Source organism: Sturnus vulgaris, unplaced genomic scaffold (assembly GCF_052056855.1).
Source record: "Sturnus vulgaris isolate bStuVul1 unplaced genomic scaffold, bStuVul1.hap1 Scaffold_182, whole genome shotgun sequence".
Classification (NCBI taxonomy): domain Eukaryota; kingdom Metazoa; phylum Chordata; class Aves; order Passeriformes; family Sturnidae; genus Sturnus; species Sturnus vulgaris.
The window spans coordinates 600001-612500 of NW_028276116.1; positions in this window are offsets into that span (position 1 = coordinate 600001).

The window sequence follows — 12500 nt, forward strand, 5'->3', positions numbered from 1 at the left end:
ACACCGAGGCCCCGAGGCCGGGGCGGCTCGCTCTGCAGCAGGCGGCGGCACGACAAAGGAGCGCCGTGCGCGGTGCGCGCGCGGAACGGGCTCTTTTCCCCCGTCCGTGCTCCCCCGGCCCCGCCATCGGTTCTCGTCAGCCCTCTCACTCTCTCTCGCTCTCGAGGGGGGGGGGTTTGGTTTCGTTTTCTCTCGGCTCAAGCTCGAGCCGCACCGCCGCCCGGTGCTGCTCGCGGCCGGCACCCACGGGACGCTAAACTCGGACCAGGGCCAGCGCCGGCACCTCGCGTGGTTTTAAGGACACCTTGAGTGCTCACGGGGCCACGCGGCCATCACACAGCCTGGGACGGTAAAGATGTTCCTTCCCCGGCAAGCGGAAGGAGCGACACCTCGCCTGCGACGGGAAGCGAATTGGACAGGAGACCGCCCTGCTCGAGGGACCGGACACCACCGAGACTTCGCCCGGAGGAGCCGGCCCGCCGGGGGCCCTTTCCGACGCGACCCGAAAAGCCTCATCGATCGGACGGGGACAGAAAGAAAAGCAGCCGCGGGGCAACGGGGAGCCCCCGCGGCCGCGGGTTCCTGGGACAACGGCAACGGAGCAGGGCTCCAACATGCGTGCGAGCGGGACACGTCCCCGAGAGGCCCTCCCTTGGCGCCGCCGAGCCTCCCCGACGCTCCCTAGGCCCCCGACGCCGGCGGGCCGCTTGCAACCTTCGGGATCGATCACGCAGCAGAGGAAGAGAGCGGGGGGTGCCGCCACCCGCCCGCGGGCCGCAAGACAACGGAAAACGGAGCAGCTGCCACCGACCACGCCGCGGGCCACCGGCTTTCGCCCGCCTCGCAGCGATCGGCTTCCCACCCGGAAAAAAAGCCGGGGGGAAGGGCAAGCCACCGCACCAAAAAAAAAACTAAAAAAAAAGCACGCCATGCGTCGCACGACCCGTGCTAGCCACGGGGGTCACGAGCCAGGGGTGGGGGCGAGAACGCGCCTCTCAACTCCTCCCGTAAAACCCCTCCAACCACCGGACATACGGTCTCTTTTCTCACTCGCCAACACAGCCAGCCCTTCTCTCTCGCCTTTCGCTTTCGCTTCGGTGGCGGCCCGTGACCCTTCGTCAGCGCGCGCTTCTCGGTGCCGCGGCTTAGGGCCGCGAGAGAAAAAGAACGGAGGCCGGGCGGGCACCCCCACACTGCCCCGCACACCGGCACGCTTTAATAAAAAAGAACGGAGCCGCTCGCAAAACCCAGCCCCCGCCGGCAACGGCAACCACGGCAGCCGGGGCAGGCCAGACACCACGGGCCGCCCCGGCACGGTGCCTCGATCGCGCCCGGCCGATACCGAGAAAGGGCGAGGCGCCGCCGCCCCGCCCACGACACACTCTCGGGGGCTCACTCGCTCGCTCGCTCTCTGTTGGGTTGCGGGGTCCGTCCTGGGGGGGGGACACGGCCGGCCACCGCGGCCGACCGCCGCCCCGGAAAAATTCTGCCCGCTACACGCGGGTCCCCGGCTTAGGGCCGAGGAAGGGGGACGACTTCAACAACACACGGCAGGGCCGGACACTCCCGTCACCGAGCCCCCCTTCGCAGGCAAGCAAGCGAAGCCGAGAGGCGAGGCCACACGCCCCACTGCATGTCCCCCGCTGCCCTTTCGATACGGACACAACTCTGGCAACACAGGTCGGGAGCGGGAAACGAGGCGCAGCCAACCTCGGCCAAGCGAGCCACGCCCGGGGGGCTCTCGGGGAGGGGGGCCAGGGAAAGCCCGGGCAGGCTCAACACAACCCCGGGCCGGCCCCACAGAAATCCAGCCCCGGCTGCCGGCCACCAGCGTGCACCGGGACCGACAGCCGAAGAAATGCCGCACCCGGCGAGCGGGCGGGGCCCCGGCTTAAGGCCGGGCAGAAAAGGGGCGAGGCGCCGCCGCCTCGCCCGCCACCATCCCCGGGGGAGCGAGCGGGCGCCCGGCTCCCCGTTGTCACGAAACCGGCAGCAGCCGGGCCGGAGCGGGACACACTCGCGGCTTTCTCGCCCTCTCTCTGGGCCTTTTTCTCGCTTCTCCCCCGCCTGGAACAACGCAGCCTCGCCTGGGCCGGGGGAGCGCGGTGGCTCTCGGATCGCATCGCTCTCTCTGGGGGCTTTCTCGCTTCTCCCCCGGACTGAACCCGCAGCCTCGGCCTGGGCCGGGGAGCGGCTCTCGGATCGCATCGGTCTCTCTGGGGGCTTTCTCGCTTCTCCCCCGACTGAGCACGCAGCCTCGCCTGGGCCGGGGAGCGGCTCTCGGATCGCATCGGTCTCTCTCTCTGGGCTAACCTGTCCCAGTCGAACTGGGTAAGACGGGAAGCCGGACGAAGCCACGCGACTCGCCCCGACATCGGCGGTGTTCTTCTGGCCCTGGCGACCGCACGCGCGTCCGCCCTTCTCCGCCACGGACACAGGCACGGCAACAGCCTGTGGGGATACGGCCCGTCACCTCGTTCCCATAATACGGACAGATGGGCCCGAAGCGGCGGAGGCCGGAAAGAGAACCGATGTACGTGACCGAGGGGGCGCAGTGGCGCACGCCGCCTTCTACGATGACATAGCCGGAGGCAGCGAGAAACAGCGACCCCTTGGAGTACTTCCAGGCCGGCGGCGGACAACAGGTCTACCAGCCATGAAACGGGCAACAGGTCTACCGACGGCTTGCTGCGGACAACAGGTCTACCCAGCCATGAAACGGGCAACAGGTCGACCAAGCTGCGGACAACAGGTCTACCCAGGGCATGCTGCGGACACCAGGTCTACCCACGGCTTGCTGCGGACAACAGGTCTACCCAGGCATGAATCGGGCAACAGGTCTACCAAGCTGCGGACACCAGGTCTACCCACGGCATGCTGCGGACAACAGGTCTACCCACGGCTTGCTGCGGACACCAGGTCTACCCAGCCATGAAACGGGCAACAGGTCTACCCACTCAATGCTGCGGACACCAGGTCTACCCAGCCATGAAACGGGCAACAGGTCTACCAAGCTGCGGACACCAGGTCTACCCAGGGCATGCTGCGGACACCAGGTCTACCCACTCAATGCTACGGACAACAGGTCTACCCAGCCATGAAACGGGCAACAGGTCTACCAAGCTGCGGACAACAGGTCTACCCAGGGCATGCTGCGGACACCAGGTCTACCCACGGCTTGCTGCGGACAACAGGTCTACCCAGCTGCGGACACCAGGTCTACCCAGGGCATGAAACGGGCAACAGGTCTACCAAGCTGCGGACACCAGGTCTACCCAGGGCATGCTGCGGACACCAGGTCTACCCACGGCTTGCTGCGGACAACAGGTCTACCCAGCCATGAAACGGGCAACAGGTCTACCAAGCTGCGGACACCAGGTCTACCCAGGGCATGCTGCGGACACCAGGTCTACCCACGGCTTGCTGCGGACACCAGGTCTACCCAGCCATGAAACGGGCAACAGGTCTACCAAGCTGCGGACACCAGGTCTACCCAGGGCATGCTGCGGACACCAGGTCTACCAACTCAATGCTGCGGACAACAGGTCTACCCAGCCATGAAACGGGCAACAGGTCTACCAAGCTGCGGACACCAGGTCTACCCAGGGTATGCAGCGGACACCAGGTCTACCAACTCAATGCTGCGGACAACAGGTCTACCCAGCCATGAAACGGGCAACAGGTCTACCAAGCTGCGGACACCAGGTCTACCCACGGCTTGCTGCGGACACCAGGTCTACCCAGCCATGAAACGGGCAACAGGTCTACCCACTCAATGCTGCGGACAACAGGTCTACCCAGCCATGAAACGGGCAACAGGTCTACCAAGCTGCGGACACCAGGTCTACCCAGGGCATGCTGCGGACAACAGGTCTACCCAGCCATGAAACGGGCAACAGGTCTACCCACGGCTTGCTGCGGACAACAGGTCTACCCAGGCATGAAACGGGCAACAGGTCTACCAAGCTGCGGACACCAGGTCTACCCAGGGCATGCTGCGGACACCAGGTCTACCCAGCCATGAAACGGGCAACAGGTCTACTCACGGCTTGCTGCGGACACCAGGTCTACCCAGCCATGAAACGGGCAACAGGTCTACCAAGCTGCGGACACCAGGTCTACCCAGCCTTGAAACGGGCAACAGGTCTACCAAGCTGCGGACACCAGGTCTACCCAGGGCATGCTGCGGACACCAGGTCTACCCAGCCATGAAACGGGCAACAGGTCTACTCACGGCTTGCTGCGGACACCAGGTCTACCAAGGGCATGCTGCGGACACCAGGTCTACCCAGCCATGAATCGGGCAACAGGTCTACTCACGGCTTGCTGCGGACACCAGGTCTACCCAGCCATGAAACGGGCAACAGGTCTACCAAGCTGCGGACACCAGGTCTACCCAGGGCATGCTGCGGACACCAGGTCTACCCACGGCTTGCTGCGGACAACAGGTCTACCCAGGCATGAATCGGGCAACAGGTCTACCAAGCTGCGGACACCAGGTCTACCCAGGGCATGCTGCGGACACCAGGTCTACCCACGGCTTGCTGCGGACAACAGGTCTACCAACTCAATGCTGCGGACAACAGGTCTACCCAGCCATGAAACGGGCAACAGGTCTACCAAGCTGCGGACACCAGGTCTACCCACGGCTTGCTGCGGACACCAGGTCTACCCAGCCATGAAACGGGCAACAGGTCTACCAAGCTGCGGACACCAGGTCTACCCAGGGCATGCTGCGGACACCAGGTCTACCCAGCCATGAAACGGGCAACAGGTCTACTCACGGCTTGCTGCGGACACCAGGTCTACCCAGCCATGAAACGGGCAACAGGTCTACTCACTCAATGCTGCGGACACCAGGTCTACCCAGCCATGAAACGGGCAACAGGTCTACCAACTCAATGCTGCGGACAACAGGTCTACCCAGCCATGAAACGGGCAACAGGTCTACCAAGCTGCGGACACCAGGTCTACCCACGGCTTGCTGCGGACAACAGGTCTACCCAGGCATGAAACGGGCAACAGGTCTACCAAGCTGCGGACACCAGGTCTACCCAGGGCATGCTGCGGACACCAGGTCTACGCAGCCATGAAACGGGCAACAGGTCTACCAAGCTGCGGACACCAGGTCTACCCACGGCTTGCTGCGGACAACAGGTCTACCCAGCCATGAAACGGGCAACAGGTCTACTCACGGCTTGCTGCGGACACCAGGTCTACCCAGCCATGAATCGGGCAACAGGTCTACCAAGCTGCGGACAACAGGTCTACCCAGCCATGAAACGGGCAACAGGTCTACCAACTCAATGCTGCGGACAACAGGTCTACCCAGCCATGAAACGGGCAACAGGTCTACCAAGCTGCGGACACCAGGTCTACCCAGGGTATGCAGCGGACACCAGGTCTACCAACTCAATGCTGCGGACACCAGGTCTACCCAGCCATGAAACGGGCAACAGGTCTACCAAGCTGCGGACACCAGGTCTACCCACGGCTTGCTGCGGACAACAGGTCTACCCAGCCATGAAACGGGCAACAGGTCTACTCACGGCTTGCTGCGGACACCAGGTCTACCCAGCCATGAAACGGGCAACAGGTCTACCAAGCTGCGGACACCAGGTCTACCCAGGGCATGCTGCGGACACCAGGTCTACCCAGCCATGAAACGGGCAACAGGTCTACTCACGGCTTGCTGCGGACACCAGGTCTACCCAGCCATGAATCGGGCAACAGGTCTACCAAGCTGCGGACAACAGGTCTACCCAGCCATGAAACGGGCAACAGGTCTACCAACTCAATGCTGCGGACAACAGGTCTACCCAGCCATGAAACGGGCAACAGGTCTACCAAGCTGCGGACACCAGGTCTACCCAGGGTATGCAGCGGACACCAGGTCTACCAACTCAATGCTGCGGACAACAGGTCTACCCAGGCATGAATCGGGCAACAGGTCTACCAAGCTGCGGACACCAGGTCTACCCACGGCTTGCTGCGGACACCAGGTCTACCCAGCCATGAAACGGGCAACAGGTCTACCCACTCAATGCTGCGGACAACAGGTCTACCCAGCCATGAAACGGGCAACAGGTCTACCAAGCTGCGGACACCAGGTCTACCCAGGGCATGCTGCGGACACCAGGTCTACCCAGGCATGAAACGGGCAACAGGTCTACCAAGCTGCGGACACCAGGTCTACCCAGGGCATGCTGCGGACACCAGGTCTACCCAGCCATGAAACGGGCAACAGGTCTACTCACGGCTTGCTGCGGACACCAGGTCTACCCCGCCATGAAACGGGCAACAGGTCTACCAAGCTGCGGACAACAGGTCTACCCAGCCATGAAACGGGCAACAGGTCTACCAAGCTGCGGACACCAGGTCTACCCAGGGCATGCTGCGGACACCAGGTCTACCAACTCAATGCTGCGGACAACAGGTCTACCCAGCCATGAAACGGGCAACAGGTCTACCAAGCTGCGGACACCAGGTCTACCCAGGGCATGCTGCGGACACCAGGTCTACCAACTCAATGCTGCGGACAACAGGTCTACCCAGCCATGAAACGGGCAACAGGTCTACCAAGCTGCGGACACCAGGTCTACCCAGGGCATGCTGCGGACACCAGGTCTACCAACTCAATGCTGCGGACAACAGGTCTACCCAGCCATGAATCGGGCAACAGGTCTACCAAGCTGCGGACACCAGGTCTACCCAGGGCATGCTGCGGACACCAGGTCTACCCAGCCATGAAACGGGCAACAGGTCTACTCACGGCTTGCTGCGGACACCAGGTCTACCCAGCCATGAAACGGGCAACAGGTCTACCAAGCTGCGGACAACAGGTCTACCCAGCCATGAAACGGGCAACAGGTCTACCCACTCAATGCTGCGGACACCAGGTCTACCCAGGGCATGCTGCGGACACCAGGTCTACCAACTCAATGCTGCGGACAACAGGTCTACCCAGGCATGAATCGGGCAACAGGTCTACCAGGCTGCGGACACCAGGTCTACCCACGGCTTGCTGCGGACACCAGGTCTACCCAGCCATGAAACGGGCAACAGGTCTACCAAGCTGCGGACACCAGGTCTACCCAGGGCATGCTGCGGACACCAGGTCTACCCAGCCATGAAACGGGCAACAGGTCTACTCACGGCTTGCTGCGGACACCAGGTCTACCCAGGCATGAATCGGGCAACAGGTCTACCAAGCTGCGGACACCAGGTCTACCCAGGGCATGCTGCGGACACCAGGTCTACCCAGCCATGAAACGGGCAACAGGTCTACTCACGGCTTGCTGCGGACACCAGGTCTACCCAGCCATGAAACGGGCAACAGGTCTACCAAGCTGCGGACACCAGGTCTACCCAGGGCATGCTGCGGACACCAGGTCTACCAACTCAATGCTGCGGACAACAGGTCTACCCAGCCATGAAACGGGCAACAGGTCTACCAAGCTGCGGACACCAGGTCTACCCAGGGCATGCTGCGGACACCAGGTCTACCAACTCAATGCTGCGGACAACAGGTCTACCCAGCCATGAATCGGGCAACAGGTCTACCAAGCTGCGGACACCAGGTCTACCCAGGGCATGCTGCGGACACCAGGTCTACCCAGCCATGAAACGGGCAACAGGTCTACCAAGCTGCGGACACCAGGTCTACCCAGGGCATGCTGCGGACACCAGGTCTACCCAGCCATGAAACGGGCAACAGGTCTACTCACGGCTTGCTGCGGACACCAGGTCTACCCAGCCATGAAACGGGCAACAGGTCTACCAAGCTGCGGACACCAGGTCTACCCAGGGCATGCTGCGGACACCAGGTCTACCCAGCCATGAAACGGGCAACAGGTCTACTCACGGCTTGCTGCGGACACCAGGTCTACCCAGCCATGAAACGGGCAACAGGTCTACCAAGCTGCGGACACCAGGTCTACCCAGGGCATGCTGCGGACACCAGGTCTACCAACTCAATGCTGCGGACAACAGGTCTACCCAGCCATGAAACGGGCAACAGGTCTACCAAGCTGCGGACACCAGGTCTACCCAGGGCATGCTGCGGACACCAGGTCTACCAACTCAATGCTGCGGACAACAGGTCTACCCAGCCATGAATCGGGCAACAGGTCTACCAAGCTGCGGGCACCAGGTCTACCCACGGCTTGCTGCGGACAACAGGTCTACCCAGCCATGAAACGGGCAACAGGTCTACCAAGCTGCGGACACCAGGTCTACCCAGGGCATGCTGCGGACACCAGGTCTACCCAGCTATGAAACGGGCAACAGGTCTACTCACGGCTTGCTGCGGACACCAGGTCTACCCAGCCATGAAACGGGCAACAGGTCTACCAAGCTGCGGACACCAGGTCTACCCAGGGCATGCTGCGGACACCAGGTCTACCCAGCCATGAAACGGGCAACAGGTCTACTCACGGCTTGCTGCGGACACCAGGTCTACCCAGCCATGAAACGGGCAACAGGTCTACCAAGCTGCGGACACCAGGTCTACCCAGGGCATGCTGCGGACACCAGGTCTACCCAGCCATGAAACGGGCAACAGGTCTACCAAGCTGCGGACACCAGGTCTACCCAGGGCATGCTGCGGACACCAGGTCTACCCACGGCTTGCTGCGGACAACAGGTCTACCCAGGGCATGAATCGGGCAACAGGTCTACCAAGCTGCGGACACCAGGTCTACCCAGGGCATGCTGCGGACACCAGGTCTACCCACGGCTTGCTGCGGACAACCGGTCTACCCACGGCTTGCTGCGGACAACAGGTCTACCCACTCCAAGCTGCGGACACCAGGTCTAACTACTCCATTACGCGGACAACAGGTCTACCCACTCCATGCGGCGGACAACATGTCTACCCGCTCCATGCTGCGGACACCAGGTCTGCCCACGCCGTGATGCGGACCACAGGTCTACCTTCGCCATGCTGCACGCAGCCCGGGTCGCACCGGAGCTAGGTAGACCCGGTCGCCGCGGCCGTCGCAGCGCCCTCGCCCTCGACGGCGGACCCACGCCGCCGGTCCCGGAGGCGGGTAGACCTGGTCGCCGCGGCCACGGCGGCCGCCCATCCCGGAGCCCAGTAGACCTGGCCGCCGCGGGACCGGCCAAGTTTCCCGGAGTCGTGTAGACCTGGTCGTCGCGGCCACGGCCGCCGCCGCTGCGCCTTCGCCGGCGACGGCGGTCCCACGCCACCGGCCCCGGAGCCGCGTCGACCTGGCCGCCGCGGGACGGGCCACGTTTCGCGGATCCGGGTAGACGAGGCATCCTTGTACCATCTCGGAGCCGGGGAAACCCCACAGCCTCTTAACGCTCCGGAGCCCAAGTGCTCCAGCAGCCTTGCCCCGCCCGGCAGAATCGATTTCAAGACCAAGACATATTTTCGACAACATTTTATTTCATCATTTCATTTCATTTCTTTTCATTTCATTTTATTATTTTATTTTATTTCGTTTTGTTTTGTTTTGTTTTGTTTTGATTTGATTTGATTTGTTTCATTTCCTCTTTGCCTTTTTTGAATGATTGCCTCTTCTATTTACTCGGAAAGAAAATCTTTTCCGGAAAACAAAACTCTTGCCAAATCTTATTTGTGATCCCTTTGGGCCCACAGCCGAGCTGACGGAGGGCCTGTGCCCGGTTCTCGCCCTGCTGACACACTGACCCCCCCAAACGGCGTCCTCCCTACCCCACGCCTCCTCCCCCGTCCCCCAGAGACCCTACCTACAGAGCCCCCCCCCCCACAAAACAGAACCTCACGGGCCGCAGCACAGCCAGGGGAAGCACGTACGTGCAGCGAAACTCGGCCCAAAGCCGCCGCGCCCTGGCACAACTCGCCCTGCCCCTTCCCGCCCCACGGAGGCGGCTGCATCGAGGCGACCGGCGCCGCCGTCGGCAAGCGGGTGGCCGCTTTCGGGCCGGTTCTTCCGCGGAAGGTCTGCAGAGCTCTTGGGGCCTCGGCGCGGGTTTGGGGGGCCGTGAGGGCTCGCTGTCGAGGCGCCCGGGGCCGGCACGAAGCCGCCTGCCCTCTCCCTGTCCCTGCCCCGTCTTCCGCAGCCACCCATTAACGCTGGGGGCGAGCCCGCCCTCCGCCATCAACCTCCCATGCAGCGCTTTCAGACTTTCCCCGCCCCTGCCCATTGTCGGCTGGGGGCGCCCTGCCCCCCGCCGTCAGCCTCCCTGGCAGCGCTTTCAGACTCTCTCGGGCCCCTGCCCATTGTCGGCTGGGGGCGCCCCGCCCCCCGCCCTCAGCCTCCCTGGCAGCGCTTTCAGACTGCCTCGGGCCCTGCCCATTGTCGGTTGGGGGCGCCCCGCCCCCCGCCCTCAGCCTCCCTGGCAGCGCTTTCAGACTGCCTCGGGCCCTGCCCATTGTCGGTTGGGGGCGACCCCGCCCTCCGCCATCAGCCTCCCTGGCAGCACTTTCAGCCTCTTCCTGCCCCCGCCCACGGTCCCACCGGGCAGTTTACACGGCGGCGGCGGGAGGCTGATGCCGAGGTCGGCAGGCGGAGAGCCTGGTGCACAAGCAGGGATGGCGGCGGGATGATTGGCGCCGTCTGTCCCTGGTCAAAGAAGCTCTCTGTTCAGCTTTCTCGGAGCCTTTTGCTTTGGTGGCGTTCCTTCCTCCTCCGCCCCGGCGCCGCTCAAGCCTGCGGCAGGGCGGCAGCGCGGCGGGCGGGCGGCCGGGGGGAGGGGGGAGGGGGGGGGGAGGGAGGGAGCGCGCGAGCGAGCGAGCGAGCGCGCTGCAGAAATGAAGCCCGGAGCAGGGCCGCGGTCCATTCGAGCACGGGGAGGGGGCGCGACAACGCTGCCTGCTCCTGTCGGGGAGCGCTTGGGGAAGTGGGGTGCCGGCACCATGACGGCGGAGCGGACAGGGGCCGCGGCTGGGGAAGAGGCCGGCGGAGCTCGCCAGTGGATGCTGGCGCACGGAGCCGGCAGGGACACCTGGGCACGGCTGGGACCGAAAGTCGCCCGCCTTCACGCCCCGCCTTTCGCCGGGGGGAAGAAGACGCGAGAGCAGGGCTGCCTGCTGGGCTGCCAGTGCCCGCGGTCATGCCGGACGTGCAGGCCGACCGCCGAAGGCGTGCTCGCCGCTGCAGAGACGACAAGGGGGCCGCGCGTCCGATGGAAGAGACGGGGCGCCATCGCGCGGCGGCCGGGCTGCAAGGCCGGCCGACGGTAACAGGACTACCACGCCGCGGGCGGCCAGAGACAAAGACCGGCCGAGGGCAACAGGTCTACCCAGCATTAGGCCGGCCGGTACCAGGGCCGGCCGAGGGCAACAGTTCTACCCAGCATTAGGCCAGCCGGAAAGACGGCCGGCAGAGGGCAACAGGTCTACCCAGCATTCGGCCGTCAGGTACAAAGGCCGGCCGAGGGCAACAGGTCTACCCAGCATTCGGCTGGCCGGTAACACGGCGGGCCGAGGGCAACAGGTCTACCCAGCATTAGGCCGGCCGGTAACACTGCCGGCCGAGGGCAACAGGTCTACCCAGCATTCGGCCGCCACGTCCAAAGGCCGGCCGAGGGCAACAGGTCTACCCAGCATTCGGCCGCCACGTCCAAAGGCCGGCCGAGGGCAACAGGTCTACCCAGCATTAGGCCGCCACGTCCAAAGGCCGGCCGAGGGCAACAGGTCTACCCAGCATTCGGCCGCCACGTACAAAGGCCGGCCGAGGGCAACAGGTCTACCCAGCATTCGGCCGCCACGTCCAAAGGCCGGCCGAGGGCAACAGGTCTACCCAGCATTCGGCCGCCACGTCCAAAGGCCGGCCGAGGGCAACAGGTCTACCCAGCATTCGGCCGCCACGTCCAAAGGCCGGCCGAGGGCAACAGGTCTACCCAGCATTCGGCCGCCACGTCCAAAGGCCGGCCGAGGGCAACAGGTCTACCCAGCATTAGGCCGCCACGTCCAAAGGCCGGCCGAGGGCAACAGGTCTACCCAGCATTAGGCCGGCCGGCAGAGGGCAACAGGTCTACCCAGCATTCGGCCGTCAGGTACAAAGGCCGGCCGAGGGCAACAGGTCTACCCAGCATTCGGCCGCCACGTCCAAAGGCCGGCCGAGGGCAACAGGTCTACCCAGCATTCGGCCGTCAGGTACAAAGGCCGGCCGAGGGCAACAGGTCTACCCAGCATTCGGCTGGCCGGTAACACGGCGGGCCGAGGGCAACAGGTCTACCCAGCATTAGGCCGGCCGGTAACACTGCCGGCCGAGGGCAACAGGTCTACCCAGCATTAGGCCGCCACGTCCAAAGGCCGGCCGAGGGCAACAGGTCTACCCAGCATTAGGCCGCCACGTCCAAAGGCCGGCCGAGGGCAACAGGTCTACCCAGCATTCGGCCGCCACGTCCAAAGGCCGGCCGAGGGCAACAGGTCTACCCAGCATTAGGCTGCCACGTCCAAAGGCCGGCCGAGGGCAACAGGTCTACCCAGCATTCGGCCGCCACGTCCAAAGGCCGGCCGAGGGCAACAGGTCTCCCCAGCATTAGGC